The sequence below is a fragment of the Monodelphis domestica genome, chromosome 2 (genome assembly GCF_027887165.1).
Source record: "Monodelphis domestica isolate mMonDom1 chromosome 2, mMonDom1.pri, whole genome shotgun sequence".
Taxonomy (NCBI): Eukaryota; Metazoa; Chordata; class Mammalia; order Didelphimorphia; family Didelphidae; genus Monodelphis; species Monodelphis domestica.
Window position 1 is genome coordinate 125,326,704 of NC_077228.1, and position 15,508 is coordinate 125,342,211.

The following is a 15,508-nucleotide window of genomic DNA, read 5'->3' on the forward strand; positions in this document are numbered from 1 at the left end:
TTATTCTCCAATCCTTTCCCTCTCCCTTTTCCATTAGAATTTTCCCTCCTGTTTTTCCTAATTCTTCTGAATTTAGATATTAACATTTATATACATGTTAAATGTCTAAATTTTATATATATACACACACATACACCTTTCTCATTGTATCTTTGGATAGCTTGATGCTAAAAAAAGTCTTTCAAGACAAGAGAAAATAACTTAGTTTCCCTTATAACACAAGGAAATATCCTTAGGTCTCTTGTTCTTGACTTAAAGTATTAAGGCATTATTTAAAATAGTAGACAAGTAATACTGGGAAATAACTGCTTCTCATAGCACACCCCGGGAAAGTGAAATTTACCACTTTTAAAAAGAGAGGAAAAATGAACAAGGTGAGACTTTCCACATTGCCCTCTCTAGTTTGTGTTTGCAAAATCATTGGCTTTCTGTGTGTGTCTGTGTCTTATTGCACGGCCACTGATTCTACAACACAAACACAGCAAACGTGCTCCCCTAGCTAAGCAGACCCATGTGGCAAGTCACAACATAACCGAAGCAAGCACAATAAATACATACATACATAATAATTCCACAACACAGAGGCAAGCGGGGGTTTCACCAGGCCCATTTGACTCTTTCTGAATTGGTCATTAAGATTCTGAAAGGAGAGGAAAAAAGAAGGGGGGAGGGATGGCGGGAAGGAAAGGGGGGAGGGCTTTGCCCTCAGCGTCCTGGGAACCTCCAGGAACCCCAGCGGGGCTGGTTAGACCCTCCCGGGCGTACGGAAAGACTTCGGCAGGGGGTGGGGGAGGAGGGGGAATGAGGAGTCAGTTCCAGCAGCGGCCGACTGATCCGCTGAACTTCAGAGATCTCCCTGGAAGGCGGAGGGCTTGGGGAGGGAGTGGGGGAGAGGATGGGAAGGAGACACTTAGGACAACAGCAGTAGCAATCACGAGAGAGCTGCATCCACAATCGGGGACAGCAGTTTTCAAGTCACGACATCAGCCTTTTCTCCCAAATATCCTTCCCACCCCCCACCCCCCCGCCCGCCACTGCCAAGAAGAAAAGAAGCCCAGGTCCCGTTGCCCTAACTCTGTCCCTTACTCGTTTCTACTTTCAAGTCTCTCTTTGGGAAAGAGAATGGGGAGGGGGTTAAAGAACATAGCTAGATAAAATTAAGATTTCTCTCACTCACACACAAACATAGGTTTGCAATCGTGGCAAGTCTAGCGAGGTGGCTGGAAGATTTGGTTGTGTTATTGGGGGGGATGCTTTTTTTTTTAAGGGACTCTAAGCAAGTGAAATTGATAAGGTCTGAAGGTGGTAGGGGGGAGGGGGTGGAGAGCAAGGGAGATTCCAAACCGGGATTTTAAATAAAGAACGCCCCCCAGATGCAAAATGTCTTGTCTCCAGATGTTGATGAGAAGGGTTTGGACCAGTTTACCTTGGCAGGGTCAGAACTGCAGCAGGTTAATCAGGTGAGTCGTCAGGGGTTGTTTTGTTTTGTTTTTTTTCTTTTTCTTTTTCTTTCTTTTTTTTCTTTTTCTTTCTTTTTTTTTTTTAAAGAAGCCGAAGCCGGTTTCTTTGGCTACGAAAGTCTACACCCCACCCCCCCCAAACCCCCATGCAGGAACCTTGCACATCTTACACACGCCTCCTTTAAGTGGGCTCCCGCGACCTCAGCCGGCGAGGGGGTGGCTGGCCGGCCGGCGGCCAGGGCGGGCAGCGCCAGCCGCTCTGCCCACACGGGCGCTCGGCCGGCCTGGCAGCTCGGGGCTCGGTCCCGAGCGGCGCCGCACTCACCGGTCGGGGCTGCGAGGGGCCGAAAGGCGCCGGCCGCTAGCCCGAGCTCGGAGGCGCCTCCCTTTTCTCTTGGTAGCGTCGGTCCGCACTCCCTGTGACCCGGGACGTCATGATGCCTGTCTGTTTTCTCAATGATAACTTGGCAGAAGAAGAGAGGAGCTGCCAGGTTCTCCTCGGCTGCCTACGTGGTATGTGCACGTTTCTGTTTGCATGGATTTCTCGCTTTCTTTTGGAAAAACAAACAAACAAATAAATAAATATAGACATACATTTCTTCCCTCCAGTCTCCCCAACCCCCCAAAAAGATTCCAGCACGGTCATGATTTGATTGCATTACCGCGTTTGCATAATTGACGCCTTGTGTATGTATCTTTGTGTGTGATTATATGTGTGTGTGTGTGTAGATGGATGTGCGTGTAGTGATTTTTTTGTTTATTTTTATTTCTCCCCCCTTTAAAATCCTGCGGCCGCCGCCGCGGCCGCGGCCGCTGCAAACAGAAAGCAAGCATGCGTTCATCTTTTGTCTTTCATTTTACCTTCAGGGTGACATTCAATGCCATTCGCTCCCTCTGACCATAACCAGCCTCACCAGGGGCAAATAAAGAGCCCCAGTAGAAGGAGAGCTGGGGAGTGGGGGGGGACCCCTCACTTTGGCACGGATATTACCCCAGACCCTGTTTATTGGGGAGCTCAGACCCACCCCAGTTCTTCACCTCCACCCCCCCGCCCCCCCCCCCCAAAAAAATCCATTTTCTCTTCTACCCACCGGGCCTGAGCAGAGAATCAGCACCCAGAACGGCCGAGTTGCATCCACACGGAGTCTCCCCTAATGTTCTTGCCTTCCACTTGCTGACTTGTCTCTGTAGCAGACCCCAGTGTGTAGGCCTCACAATTGAGGCTATTTTTGTCTCAGAAATGTTCTTTAAAACCTTTTTAGAAAATGGGGGAAAGGAGGGGGAGATGGAGAATACAGAGGGGGAGGGAAAAAAAGCTCAACCTTCCTGGAGGGGATCCGCTGGCACATTATGAAATTTAGGGAGCTTCTGGTATGTAGCCCATTAGGGAAGATAGCTAGTCATTTAGGTTATTTCATACCAGAAAGATATCTATGTAAGAAAAATAAGGCTCTCTGTAAATTACCATGGCCACGCTGTGTATACTTGTGATATTTATTATATATTATCATAATTGTTATAATCAGCTTTTGAATAATAAGATGGCAAGGCCTTGAGTATGAACCTAGTAGTTTGCTCCTGGTAACATGGGGGAAGTGATGGCTTGGCCACATGACAGAAATAATACAGACAATTTTATTATCCACAGGAATTTTAGTCAGGGCAGGGGAAATCAAAGAATCAAAGATTTAAGACTAGAAGACACTGTAGAGGTCATTCAGCCAAACCCCCTCATTTTATAGAGAAGAAAACTGAGACCTTGGAAGGTGACAGGTTCAAGGTCACAATAGGGAGGAAGTAGCAGATTCAGAATTCGAATCTGGAGCTTCTGACTTTAAATCCCTGTCCTTTTCTATTTGGGTAGCTCTATAAGTTTTGTGTATCTACATTATATGTACACTTATGCTAAATAAAATACACTGTATTAATAAAAAAATGATGCTTTGTGCTATTAAAAAAAATCTTACCTGCACTACAACTTGTCTGATGTAGGAAGTAGAATTGGGTTAAGGATTTTCTTTTTCATAGTCTAATATTCCATTCTCTAAAAATCATCCAAGAACTATCACTACTCAGTCCAAGTCCCCAAAAGATGCCAGCCAGAAGGGAGGTCTCAAATATAAGCCATGAAGGAGAGTGTTGTCTCTGAAAGGCAAAGCTGATTGGGGTAGAAACTTCTGAACAGTTTCCAAGATAATATGCAGCTATTGTAGGTTTAAAAATAGTTTACCTATTTGAGAGTTTGGCTAAGTTTAATGAAAATAATAAAAGTAACTTGCTAGGTCTTTCCTCTAGAAGTTCACAGCCCAGGAATCACTAGTAAACACTACAGGGAATACTTGGCAATTACACAGGTACCAGAGTATTCTGTTGGAGAAGCGCCATGTCTGAAAGTACCTATAGGAAGGAGTTTGCTGACTGTTGCCTACTTGCTAGATAAAGGGACTTAAAAGGCTATGCCTTTAAGCTTTATTTTTTTTTAATGCTCCAACTTAGGTTGTCTGTTTTTAATCATTTTTCTGCTTCACAGGTGGATGAATTAGTTCAGATTTATAGGGTGCTCTGGTTTTCCCAGCTCCAAAGGTAAGCATCTTAAAAAGGGCAAGGACCTTTTCTTCAGTGTGGTAGTCAACTTTTCAGCAACTTAAAAAAACCTCCATTTTTTTTTCCTATACTGTGTAAGCATTTAGAACAGAAGTAATGATCACTATAGGTCATCACAGGTTCATTAAGTCATTCTAGACCAGCCTTATTTCCTTTATGATCACAGTTACTAGGCTTAGCAGATAAGGGAAACTATATGTATTTACCTGGATTTTTAGCAAGTGTCTCATGATAATCTTGAAGACAAAATAGGGAAATGTGAGCTAGATTTTAATATAACTAGGTGCATTTGGAACTGGTTGGACTGGATCCAAAAAGTGCTGATTAACAGATGAAAGTCATACTGGAGAAAGGTAACCTATAGCATGCTATCCTACACTGTTTATTTCAACCTTTTTTTAAATCAATAACTTGAATGAAAATACGACATGCTTGCTAAAATTTTTAAATACACAGAATTGGGTGAAAGATTGGCAAAGCCTAGTTCCAAAATTATTTTAAAGGGCTACAAGTAATGAATCAATCTAATAAGAAAAGTTAATAGCAATAAGTGGAAATTTCTGTACTATGATTCAAAAAATCAATTGCATAAGTGTAAGCTAGGTAGAAGGACAGTAGAGAGAGAGCCAAGCTTGGAGTCAGGAAGACTTATCTTCCTGAGTTCAAATCTGGCCTCAGGAACTTACTAGCTATAGGACCCCAGACAACTCAAATGAACCCTATTTGTCTCAGTTTCCTCAAATGTAAAATGAACTGGAGAAGGAAATGGCAAATCATTCCAGTATCTTTGCCAAGAAAACCACAAATGTGATTATAAAGAGTTGAAAAATACTAAAAACCATGGAAGAATAATAACAAACTAGGTGGGAAAAGATAACGGAAAAAAACCTGGAAGGTTTAGTGGACTTGCAAGGTAAAAAAAAAATCAACCCAGTGAGGTCAAAACCAAAAATAGTAATGTGACCTTAGACTATTTTAAAAGAAACACCATTAAAAATAAATGATGTTGTAGTCCCACCATACTCTTGTCTAGAATGGACCAACCCTATTTGGAATATTTTGTTTTATTCTAGTTTCCGTATTTATGATATACTAGAATTTATGATAAGGAGAGGACCAGTATGATGAGCTGATTAGAAACCATGAAGATAAGTTGAAAGAACTTGAATTGTAGAGACCTGAGTGGAAGAGGGACATGAATGCTATCTTTAACTATTTGAAGGTCTGTCAGGTAGAAGAGGGATTTGACTCATTTTGTGTGAGTAGAGAACTAGGACCATTGTGGATGCAAGTAAATATCAGTTCAATATAGAAGAAGGATGGGGTAGTAGGTAGAGACCTGGCCCCAGAATCAGAAAGAGTTGAATTCAAATCCTGCCCATAATACATATTAGCTGGGTCCCCTGGTCAAGACAATTAACTACTCAATGCCTTAGGAAACTTTTTAAGACTATAAATTGCAAAGCACCTTTCATAGAGAAAGTTTCTTACCTAGAACTCCCTCTCTATCCCTACACAGATTTGATTTAAAAATAAAATAAGGTGAAATTACAATTGTTCATAATGGAATAGGTTACTTACAGAATAGCAGTAAATTCTCCTTCTCTTGTAATATTCAAATAGAGCCTGGATGACCACTTTTGAGGAATATTCTAAAATAAATTTGTGCTTCAACTAAAGATTGACTTACATGACCCTGATAGGCAGTTCCTGTTCTGAGATGCTGTAAACTACCATTCTAGTTCTCTCTGTTCTACCTATTGACATTATAGCTTAAAGAAATACTGGAAAGGTTGTGTAGTCCTAAATTTGACCCAGCTTTTTATCTAATTGTATTTCATTTCCCCAAAAACTATTTGTCTTAAATCTAAACCAGCATAGCACCGAGACAGTTACATGAGGAGAAAATGTCCAAAAAGCTGTCAGAAGGATAGAATCCTTATTTTTCGGGATAATTAAAAAAATATATATATGTGTGTATGTATATATATATGTACATATATATATATGTTTATATATGTTTTGGTCTTGCCATTCTTCCATTTACACTATAGTGGAATTTTTGAACCCATAGCAAGAAACATGCCACTCTTATGCTTAAAGAATCTACAATGGTTCTTTATTACCAAGCAAAGGCCAACATCGCATATTTGTTTTGTTGGGAGCTACTGGGAAGGATTTTTAGAAATTGGGAAAAATAAACTACTAATTATTGTCCAGATGAGGTCAAAAAGGAAAATTAACCCATTAAGATACATGCCAGGATACAATATTTTTATAACTTCTTCCCACATTTATATTGATAAGCAAATGATAGAGAAAGCAATAGTCAAACAACTTATAGTAGCATTTGTCCATTAAACCTTTATTAAGCACCACTGTGTGCAGAGGACCATTCTAAGCCCCGAGAATTCAAAGATCAAAGAGGCACAGCCCTTGACAGGACATATCAAGAAATAAATACAAGGTAAAATGTGGTAGAGGTAGGGGCAAGAAGGCATTCTAAAATAATTTGATTAGAGAAAGACCACTTTCACTTGAGGATGATAAGGAAGGATTCTTGGAGGAAATGGTACTCAGCTGAGTATTGAAGGATAAAGAACACAACAAGCAATGATGAAAAGTAAATTGATTCTAGGTGTAGGGGAAAGAGAGCCTACATGAAAGCTTTTCTTTACCTAAGCAACTAGGAAGCATAATGGTAGAGCACAGAGCTTGGCATCTGAAAGAACTGAGTTCAAATGCAGCCTCAAACACTTCTTATCTATATGATTCTGGGTAAGTCACCTAACCACTGTCTACCTCAGTTTCCTCATCGTTAAAGTGGAGTTAAGGGTTAGCACCAATCTCCCAGAGTAGTTATGAGAATCAAATGAGACAATAATTGTAAAGTGCTTAGCACAATACCTAGAACATAGTAGGTGCCAAATAAATGCTTATTCTCTTTCCCCTTATAACTAATACCTACACCCAGCTTTTCTAGACATGTGGGCAGGTGCACAGGATCAGTGGGTGACTGGCACTTCTGGATTCCTTAGGTAATAATTTAGTATAGGGCCAGTCTAGCTGAAGAAACATTTGTTTGTATTGTTCTACAGATATGAGTAATAGAACTATAAATAGTAAGGAGTTGAGCATATTGATAATTACAAGCCTCGTATAGGAAAAGAGTATTGTCTTTGTAGTCAGAGGACCTGGGTGTGGACTCCACCTTCATGACCTTGGGCAAGTTCAGCTATGTTTCCTCCCCTGTAAAATGACTAGAATAGGTGAACCTCCTGTTTGAGATCTTTGATCTTACATCACTTTGTGTCTATCCATTTCTCCATCTCTAAAAATGGGCTAATAATGCTCCTCCTGCCTTATCTTGCAGTTTGTTCTACAAGTGAGTAGTATAGCCACACTTATTTTTGTTACTATTACTGTGGGAATGCCTTGCCACATTCAGCTGACATGTCACTAAAAACTGTGTAAATGTAATTTTTATAAATAAAATTATATTCCCAGATGCACCAAGGGAACTTTTGTTTAAGGGAATTCTATTGCAAACCACATTGTAAAGCAAAGACTCAACTTTCTGAGTAGTTTTTTTTTTCCCAGTAAGCCTGATGTTCTTATGTCAAAGTTACTTAAAGCAAGACAAGAGGGCCCTCTGGATAACACCAATTCAACAAAGATTTACTACTTGGTAAACTGGACATTGATCATTATGTCTACAAGAAAGGTAGCATGCTAGTGTTAGAGTCAGGATAACCTGGATTCAGATCTCACCTTTGAAATTTGTTAAATGACCATGAGCAAGTATTTTAACTTTTGTAAGCTTCAAGCAGCTAAGATTACCTACCAAACTGTAGATAGATTGCCATCTGCTTTATTGAGGGAATCTACCATATTGCTGGATCTAATAATATCCAAGGTACTGTGGCCGATACAAGTGGCTTTCCATTTTACAAATGAAAAAATTAGTTATAAGCCAAGTTGAATAATAAAACTTGAGATATTGAGAAACAAATTTTAAAAAAGGAGAAAGCAAAAATGAAATGGGAGGGCAGAGAAGCAGTGGTCATTTTCTACTGCTCATATCCATCCACAAAATTCATCCTAGGCCAAGACCTGAAAGAAGAAACTTGACTGAGCCTAAGAAAAAGCAAGTTTGGGCAAGAAACCATTTTAATAAAAATAGATTATATATATGACCTAGAGTAAGAAGTTCTCTTCTTACTGATGAGTTGTATGTATGTATTATTATTATAATTATTATAGTGAATAAGGAAAAGAGTAATGAAATCTTATAACAGTAAAAATTATGCTTTATAGATTTTTTTAGTCTTTAATAATATGGGCAGAGAATCATGGTTTTTTAAAGTTGGAAGAGACCAGAGAGGTTATCAAATAGTACATTCTTTTATATATGAGGGAACTGAGGCTTAGACATATTGACTTTTTTGTCCAAGTTCACACATAGGTTGTAAGGGTTGAAGACAGAATTTGAATTCAAGTCTTCTGATGCTCAAATACATTGCTCATTCTACCTTGGTGAGTAGTATGATTACTACTTCCAGCAAAAGTTCATGTGTTAATGATCCAGGACATTCTGAGAAAGAATGCTATCCACATTCAGAGGAAGAACTGTGATAGTAGAAACACAGAAGAAAAACAACTGCTTGATCACATGGTTTGAGGGGGATATAATTGGGGATATAGACTCTAAATGATCACCCTAGTGCAATTATCAATAATATGGAAATAGGTCTTGATCAATGATACATGTAAAACCCAGTGGAATTGCATGTTGGCTACAGGGGTGAAGGGGAGGGAAAGAACATGAATCATGTAACCATGGAAAAATATTCTAAATTAATTAATGAAATAAAAATTTTCAATTAAAAAAGTTCATATGCTATACTTGGGTAACCATGGGTGGCACATGTTTGAAGAAGAAGCTACTACAAAGTACTAATGTATGTAAAAACATCAGGAGACAATGTCATGTGTCTCATGAATTGGAGGGGGGGGGGAAGAAGGCATCAAAAATCAAAAACTTAAAGAACTGATATTTCATTGGTAGCCAAGTGGTTTAGGTTTCTCCTTGATGAGCAGAGGTCTGAATCACCAAAATGAATTATGGTAGCAAGTACTCTTATTGGGAGTCCAAGAAGGAAATGACAATTAACACTAGTACCTTTCCTTCAAGGTTAAGGCATATTGCCAAGATTGGATTAGCAAAAATAACTGGTCTGTTCCTAACGATGACCTCCATTTGAGAGGCTATAGACAGATTATCATTCTTCAACATGAAAATTCATTTTAATCAACTATAGCCTTCTGAAGCCCACTGCAGCAGTGCACTTATTATAATCTGTGTATGTAGGCAAGATGTGGCATATGAGGAAAAGGTGTAAATTGAGAGAAATTCATACATTAAGTAGGCTATTGTGCTTTTATATTGATGGCAACACTAATAATGGATCTGGCAATCCCCAAGTCTGGTGGACATTATAGATTTCCTCATCCCCAGAAACCAAACAGAACTTTGGATCTACCGAAAGGATATATCTACCTAATAATCTACTAAGGATATATATTATTGTTAAATTCCCTCCTTAATGAAAACTGAGAAGACTCTTAAGGCTACACTTTGTATAAAATGACATTACTGAAAGTAACCACTGTCTAAGAGAGATGCTAGGCACTCATCAAAAGACAATCCAAAACTTGCTTAAAGTTTGAGTTCTTCACAGTAATCAATGGGGATGTTTCAGGAATATTAGACTCATTAAATGTTAGAGAGATTCATTATGTTAAAGGTTAACCAGTCCAACACCCTCATTTTACAGTTGAAAAAACTGGGGATCAGAAAGGGTACATAACTTGTCCACATATCACATAGCTAAATTAGTAGCAAATTGTGGCAGTGAAGTGCTACAACAGCTACAGCACTGGGACTGGAGTCAGTCCTAAGTTCAAATGTAGCCTAAAATATTTACTAGCTATGTGACTGGCAAGTCGCTTAACCCTGTTTACCTCAGTTTACTCATCTGTTAAATGAGCTGGAGATGGAATGAAACCATTCCAGTGTCTTTACCAAGAAAACCCTGAATGGGGTCATAAAGAGCTAGAGAAGGAAATGATAAATCACTCCAATATCTTGGCCAAGAAAATCTCCAGTGGGGTCATGAAAAGTAGGATGTGACAAACTACCAAAAGCAACAATTAGGAGAAAACCTGGGATGAGAACTTGGGGTTCCTAACTTGCCTCACGTTCTTTTCATTACATATAGGAAATGTAATTTACTGTGTGGAAATTCAATAACACCTTTCTGTACAGTTTTCATAACAATATCTAGCATTTATATAGTGCTTTAAAGATATGAAAAGACTTTACCTATATCATGTTCTTCAATCCTCACAAAAACCTCATGAGGTAATCAAAATGGTCATTCCCCTTTTACAGATGTGTAAATAGTCTGAGAAAGGTTAAGTGACTTACCCAGAGTCACAGCTGGTAAGTATGTGAGGCAGAATTTAAACTTCTGTCCTTTTACTCCAACCACTCCTTCACCTAGCTGCTTCACCTTGTGTTCAGAACTGTCTTGTGAAGTAGGTTATGCAAGTATTGCTCCTAGTTGACAGATGAAAAGATTGAAGTTTAGGTTAGATCCCAAATCTAGGTCTTTAATGACTTAAAATTCAGTGTTCTTTTAGTTTTAACCACAACCAAACCAATCAGAACACTCAATTTCAACAAAAATTTATTATATGAATCAGGCTATGAGGAGAAAAAATCACAAGAAATCAGGTTTATATATGGAATTTCTTTCTTTTTTTTAACAACTCTTTGGAGGCAGTTTTAGGTGGCTCAGTGGATTGGGAGCCAGGCTTCGAGGTCCTTCAGACACTTCCTAGTTGTATGACCCTGAGCAAGTAGTTAACCCCACCCCACCCCCCATTGCCTGGCCCTTTCCACTCTTCTGCCTTAGAATCAATACATGGTATTGATTCTAAGACTGGGTAAGGGTTTCAAGAAAACCTCCCAAACCCCCAAAACTCTTGAGGGCAACTATCAGGTTAGTATAAATTGAACTGAACTCAACAATCCTCCTAGACCTCCTCTACCTTTTCATGTTTCACATAGAATCTCATATATCTTTCAATATACACCTGAAGCATCACTTACAATATATATACATTTTCTGACCCAAACACTGGTGCTCACTTTCCTTAAGGGCTTTGTAGTTAAGCAAGTTGACTCCATTTTGCATTTATTTTCTGTGTATTTCTTTCCCAACAGAATAAAAGTTCTTTGAAAGGAAAGAAAGAAAGAAAGAAAGAAAGAAAGAAAGAAAGAAAGAAAGAAAGAAAGAAAGAAAGAAAGAAAGAAAGAAAGAAAGAAAGAAAGAAAGAAAGAAAGAAAGAAAGAAAGAAGGAAAGAAAGGAAGAAAGAAAGAAAGAAAGAGAAAGGAAGGAAGGAAGGAAGGAAGGAAGGAAGGAAGGAAGGAAGGAAGGAAGGAAGGAAGAAAGGAAGGAAGGAAGGAAGGAAGGAAGGAAGGAAGGAAGGAAGGAAGGAAGGAAGGAAGGAAGGAAGGAAGGAAGGAAGGAAGGAAGGAAGGAAGGAAAGAGGGAGGGACAGAGGGAAGTGTTTATTCAGTACCTACCACATGGCAAACACTGTTGCTAAGTGCTTTGTAAATATTATCTTATTTGATGACTATCCCACTGGGGTGTTGGGGGTTAATGCTGTTATCCCCATTTCATAATTGAGAAAACTCAGGCAGGCAGAGTTTAAGTGACTTGCCTGGGGCTGCAGCATTAGTACATGTCTGAGGCTAGATTTGAAGCCAGATTTTCTTGATTCCAGGACCAGCATTCTATCCACTACATCACCTAGCCATAGGGATGGTTCCTTTTTTCTTTTCTTTTTTTAGGGGGGCAGATTTGTATCCCCAGTGCCTAGCACAGTGTCTGACATATTAGGTATTGTTAAATGCTTATTGATTATTAATTTCTATAGCCTGGCCCTGACAACTATAATATATTCCTTCCTCACCTTTGCCTCTTAATCTTATAATTCAGTCCACAAACATCTCCTTAAATGGTATCCTTAGCTTCCAAAGCTCAGTTGAGGCAGAACTGTCCCCTGATTATTAGCATTCCTCCCTTCCTCAGATTATCTCATATTTTCTTGCCTGTTTTATGTGTCCTGTCTTCAGTAGAATGTAAGATCCTTGAAGGCATGAACTCTTGGTTTTATTTTTGGTTTTTATGTCGCATCACTCAGCACAATGTTCTTGATAGATGTTGAATTGAAATGAATCACAATTCACTTCTTGAATTGATGTACACATTAGTTCACCCCTACACATTTTTCATCCACACTATGGTATAAGGATTGAGAATGATGTCCTAAGGTCATCAAGGAATAATATTTTCAAGCAAGAAAGATAATTTCAATATAATATCTGGACAAATAAAGGGAAGCATTCTAATACATTTGAGAAGACTTTCAACTGGAGAATATAGGGCTTTGAAGTTAACTTTAAGCCATCTAAATCATCCAAATGAAGAAAACATTTTAGTCTCAAAGCATTCCAGTTAATGGAATTTTTATAGAAAACTTAATACTTGTGCAAACTTGACCCCAAAGAAGAGATGAGTCCACATATTCTTGACAAATGTGGGAAGATTATAAGAGTGTTACTGTAGGACGTAGTTGATGATTTGGTTTGTTTTACTGAATTTCCCCCCTCTTTCGAATAACTTTGGGTAAAGGAGGGACATACTGGGAAATTAAGATGTTGCAATAAAAAATAGCAATAAAGAAAGAAAATATGAGTTTGGAAATAAATGACAACAAAATATAGCCAATTGAGAAATGAAAGAATACAAATGACAAACTTATATTTGATTTTTTATATTCTTAAATGCATTTTATATATATATATAAAATATACTAATTTCTATATAAGTAAATTTATAAATTATCATTTTAAATCTAGATTGTTTTGTTCTCATTCCCTCTGAAAATTTCTTTCTCTCTTAGTTTATTTATTTTTTTAAGCTCTTGCCTTTTATCTTTAATACTAAGAATTGGTTCCAAGGCAAAAGATTGAGTGGTAAGGACTAGGCAATGGGGGTTAAGTGACTTGCCAAGGCTCACCCAGCTAGGAAGTGTCTGAGTCCAGATTTGAGCCCAGGACATCCCATCTTCAGGCCTGGCTCTCTATCTACTGAGCCACCTAGATATTCCCCTCTTTTAATTTATTGCCTATTCTGAGCTGGGCAGAGTGTGATGCCATAACTACCTGGTTTTAATAAAAATAAAGACGTTCCTAGACCTATAACCTTCAATAACTAAAGCCTAAGGCCAAGAGCCATCTGAAACAAGGTGACTCAACCAGTTGCTTTTGACCCTTGAAACACATGAAACTTTTGCGAGGGTAAATAATCAAAGCAGTGATGGCTTGAACTCTAAACACAACCTGGACATGAATGTTAGCCAACTCCATTTTCTGATCCTGTTCCATATAGATAGGAATAAGGCTAAAAAATGGGAAAGACAGGATCAAGCATTGGTATAAATGGTTGGGGCCACCATATGGCACAATGAATAGAGGACTGGGTCTGGAGTCAGGAAGACTTGAGTTTTAATCTGCACTTAGACATTTACTAGCTTTGTAACCCTGGACAAGTCACCTAACTGCTGTTTCCTCCTCTGTAAAATGGGAATAATAAAAATATTTAACCTCCCAGGGTTGTTAAAAGAATAAAATGAATTAATATCTGTAAAGACATTAACGCAGTTCTTTCCACCTAGGAAGCACTATATAAATGTTAGCTGTTGTTATCATTTTTAGTCAGCTGTGTGGCATAATTTCAGGATGTAAAAAGGGCTTGGTCTTTTGCAAATATCTTCCATACTTTCTTACTGAACCTGCAAATTCTTGGAATGAGGTTTGAAGCCTTTGGTTCTTTGATAAAATTGAAGGCACAGATTCCTTCCAGGAGAGGGGAGGCAATGCTTAAGCTGACATGAAAGTTATAGTTGACTGATGAGAGAATCATAGGATAGTAAAGCAAGAAGAAACCTTGGTGAGGTCTAAGCCAAGGCTTTCCTGTTACAGGTGAGCAATCTAAAGTCAAAAGTCTCATACCTTGATAGTGATAGAAACTGGACTTTAACCTCAGGCTTCTTGAACCATATTCCACCATTCTACCTTCCTCATTACACAAAACTGCCCCTTCCTTACCAAGATGCTTTTGGGGTTGCTAAGTGGTGTAGTGATAAGAGCCCTGAACTTGGGTGGGGGGTCAGAATACACTCCTGAGTTCAAAATATGTCACAAACACTTATTAACTGGGCAATTCATTTGGCTTCTCAACACCTCAGTTTCTTAATCTGGAAAGCAGGTATAATAATATTATCTATCTCACAGAGCTGTTATAAGTATTACAACGAGATAATGTTTGTAAAGTGCTTGCCTAGTATATAGTAGGTGACTTATAAATGCTTATTCCTTTCCCCTGCCTTTTAATTCTCTGTGATTATGGAGTTAAAGCAAAAACAGGAGGTGTTTCATTCAATATATATGTAAAAGCTGTTCACATAAAAATTTGGATGGCTAGTTATTTCTGCAAGGCCAGTAATTCCCCAATGTTTTCTGCCAGAAACTATTTTTACCATCTGTTAAAACCAAATTAATCTGGGATATAAAATATAGTATTACCCTGCTAGAGCTGAGTCAGTCAATAAGCATTAATTCAGTGCCTACTATGGGGTAGGCACTGGGCTAACCACCAAGAATACAAAGAAAGACAAAAGACAGACAGTCCCCACTCTCAAAGAGTTCATTGTTTAATGAAGGGGGACAACATACAAATAACTATGGACCAACTATATATATATTTATTATATAGTATATGTATATGAATACACACATACTATTTTTAGGTTAAATTAGAGATAATCAGCAGAGGGTAACCATTAACATGAAGGGGAATGGGGAAAGATTTCTTAAAGAAGGTGGGATTTTAACTGAAGAGGAAGCCAGGCAAACCAAGAGGCAGAGTGAATTCCAATTATGTGCCAGTCAATGAAAATACCCCAGTTTTGGAGATGGAGTGCTGGATTCAAGGAATAGCGAAGAGGTCAATATCTATGAATTGTAGAATATATGGGAGTGAGTGAAGTTTAAGAACACTGGAGGGGCAGCTAGGTGGCTCAATGGACAGTCAGGCCCAGAGATGGGAAGTCCTGGGTTCAAATCTCACCTTAGACACTTCCTAGCAGTGTGACCCTGGGCAAGTCACTTAACCCCAGTTGCCTAGCCCTTACCACTATACTGCCTTCAAACTGACCGTATTGATTCTAAGATAGAATGTAAGGGTTTTGTAAAAAAAAAATTTAAAAGAAGACTGGAAAGATAGGTCAGCTTATTAATCACCAA

At 38.7% G+C, this 15,508-nt stretch overlaps 1 protein-coding gene across 9 annotated transcripts in view; it reads right to left on the minus strand.

The window, feature by feature from the left end:
- ESRRG (estrogen related receptor gamma) overlaps positions 1–15,508 on the minus strand; it is a 685,908-nt gene that overhangs the window by 638,972 nt on the left and 31,428 nt on the right. For 7 of the 9 annotated variants that reach the window (XM_056815934.1, XM_056815933.1, XM_056815938.1 and 4 more), the window contains one exon: positions 10,555–10,686. The gene's annotated coding sequence lies outside the window, so the exon portion shown is untranslated. Of the gene's footprint in view, positions 1–1,426; positions 1,562–10,554; positions 10,687–15,508 lie in introns of those variants that run through there. The other 2 variants (XM_056815929.1, XM_056815931.1) reach the window with 2 other exon arrangements.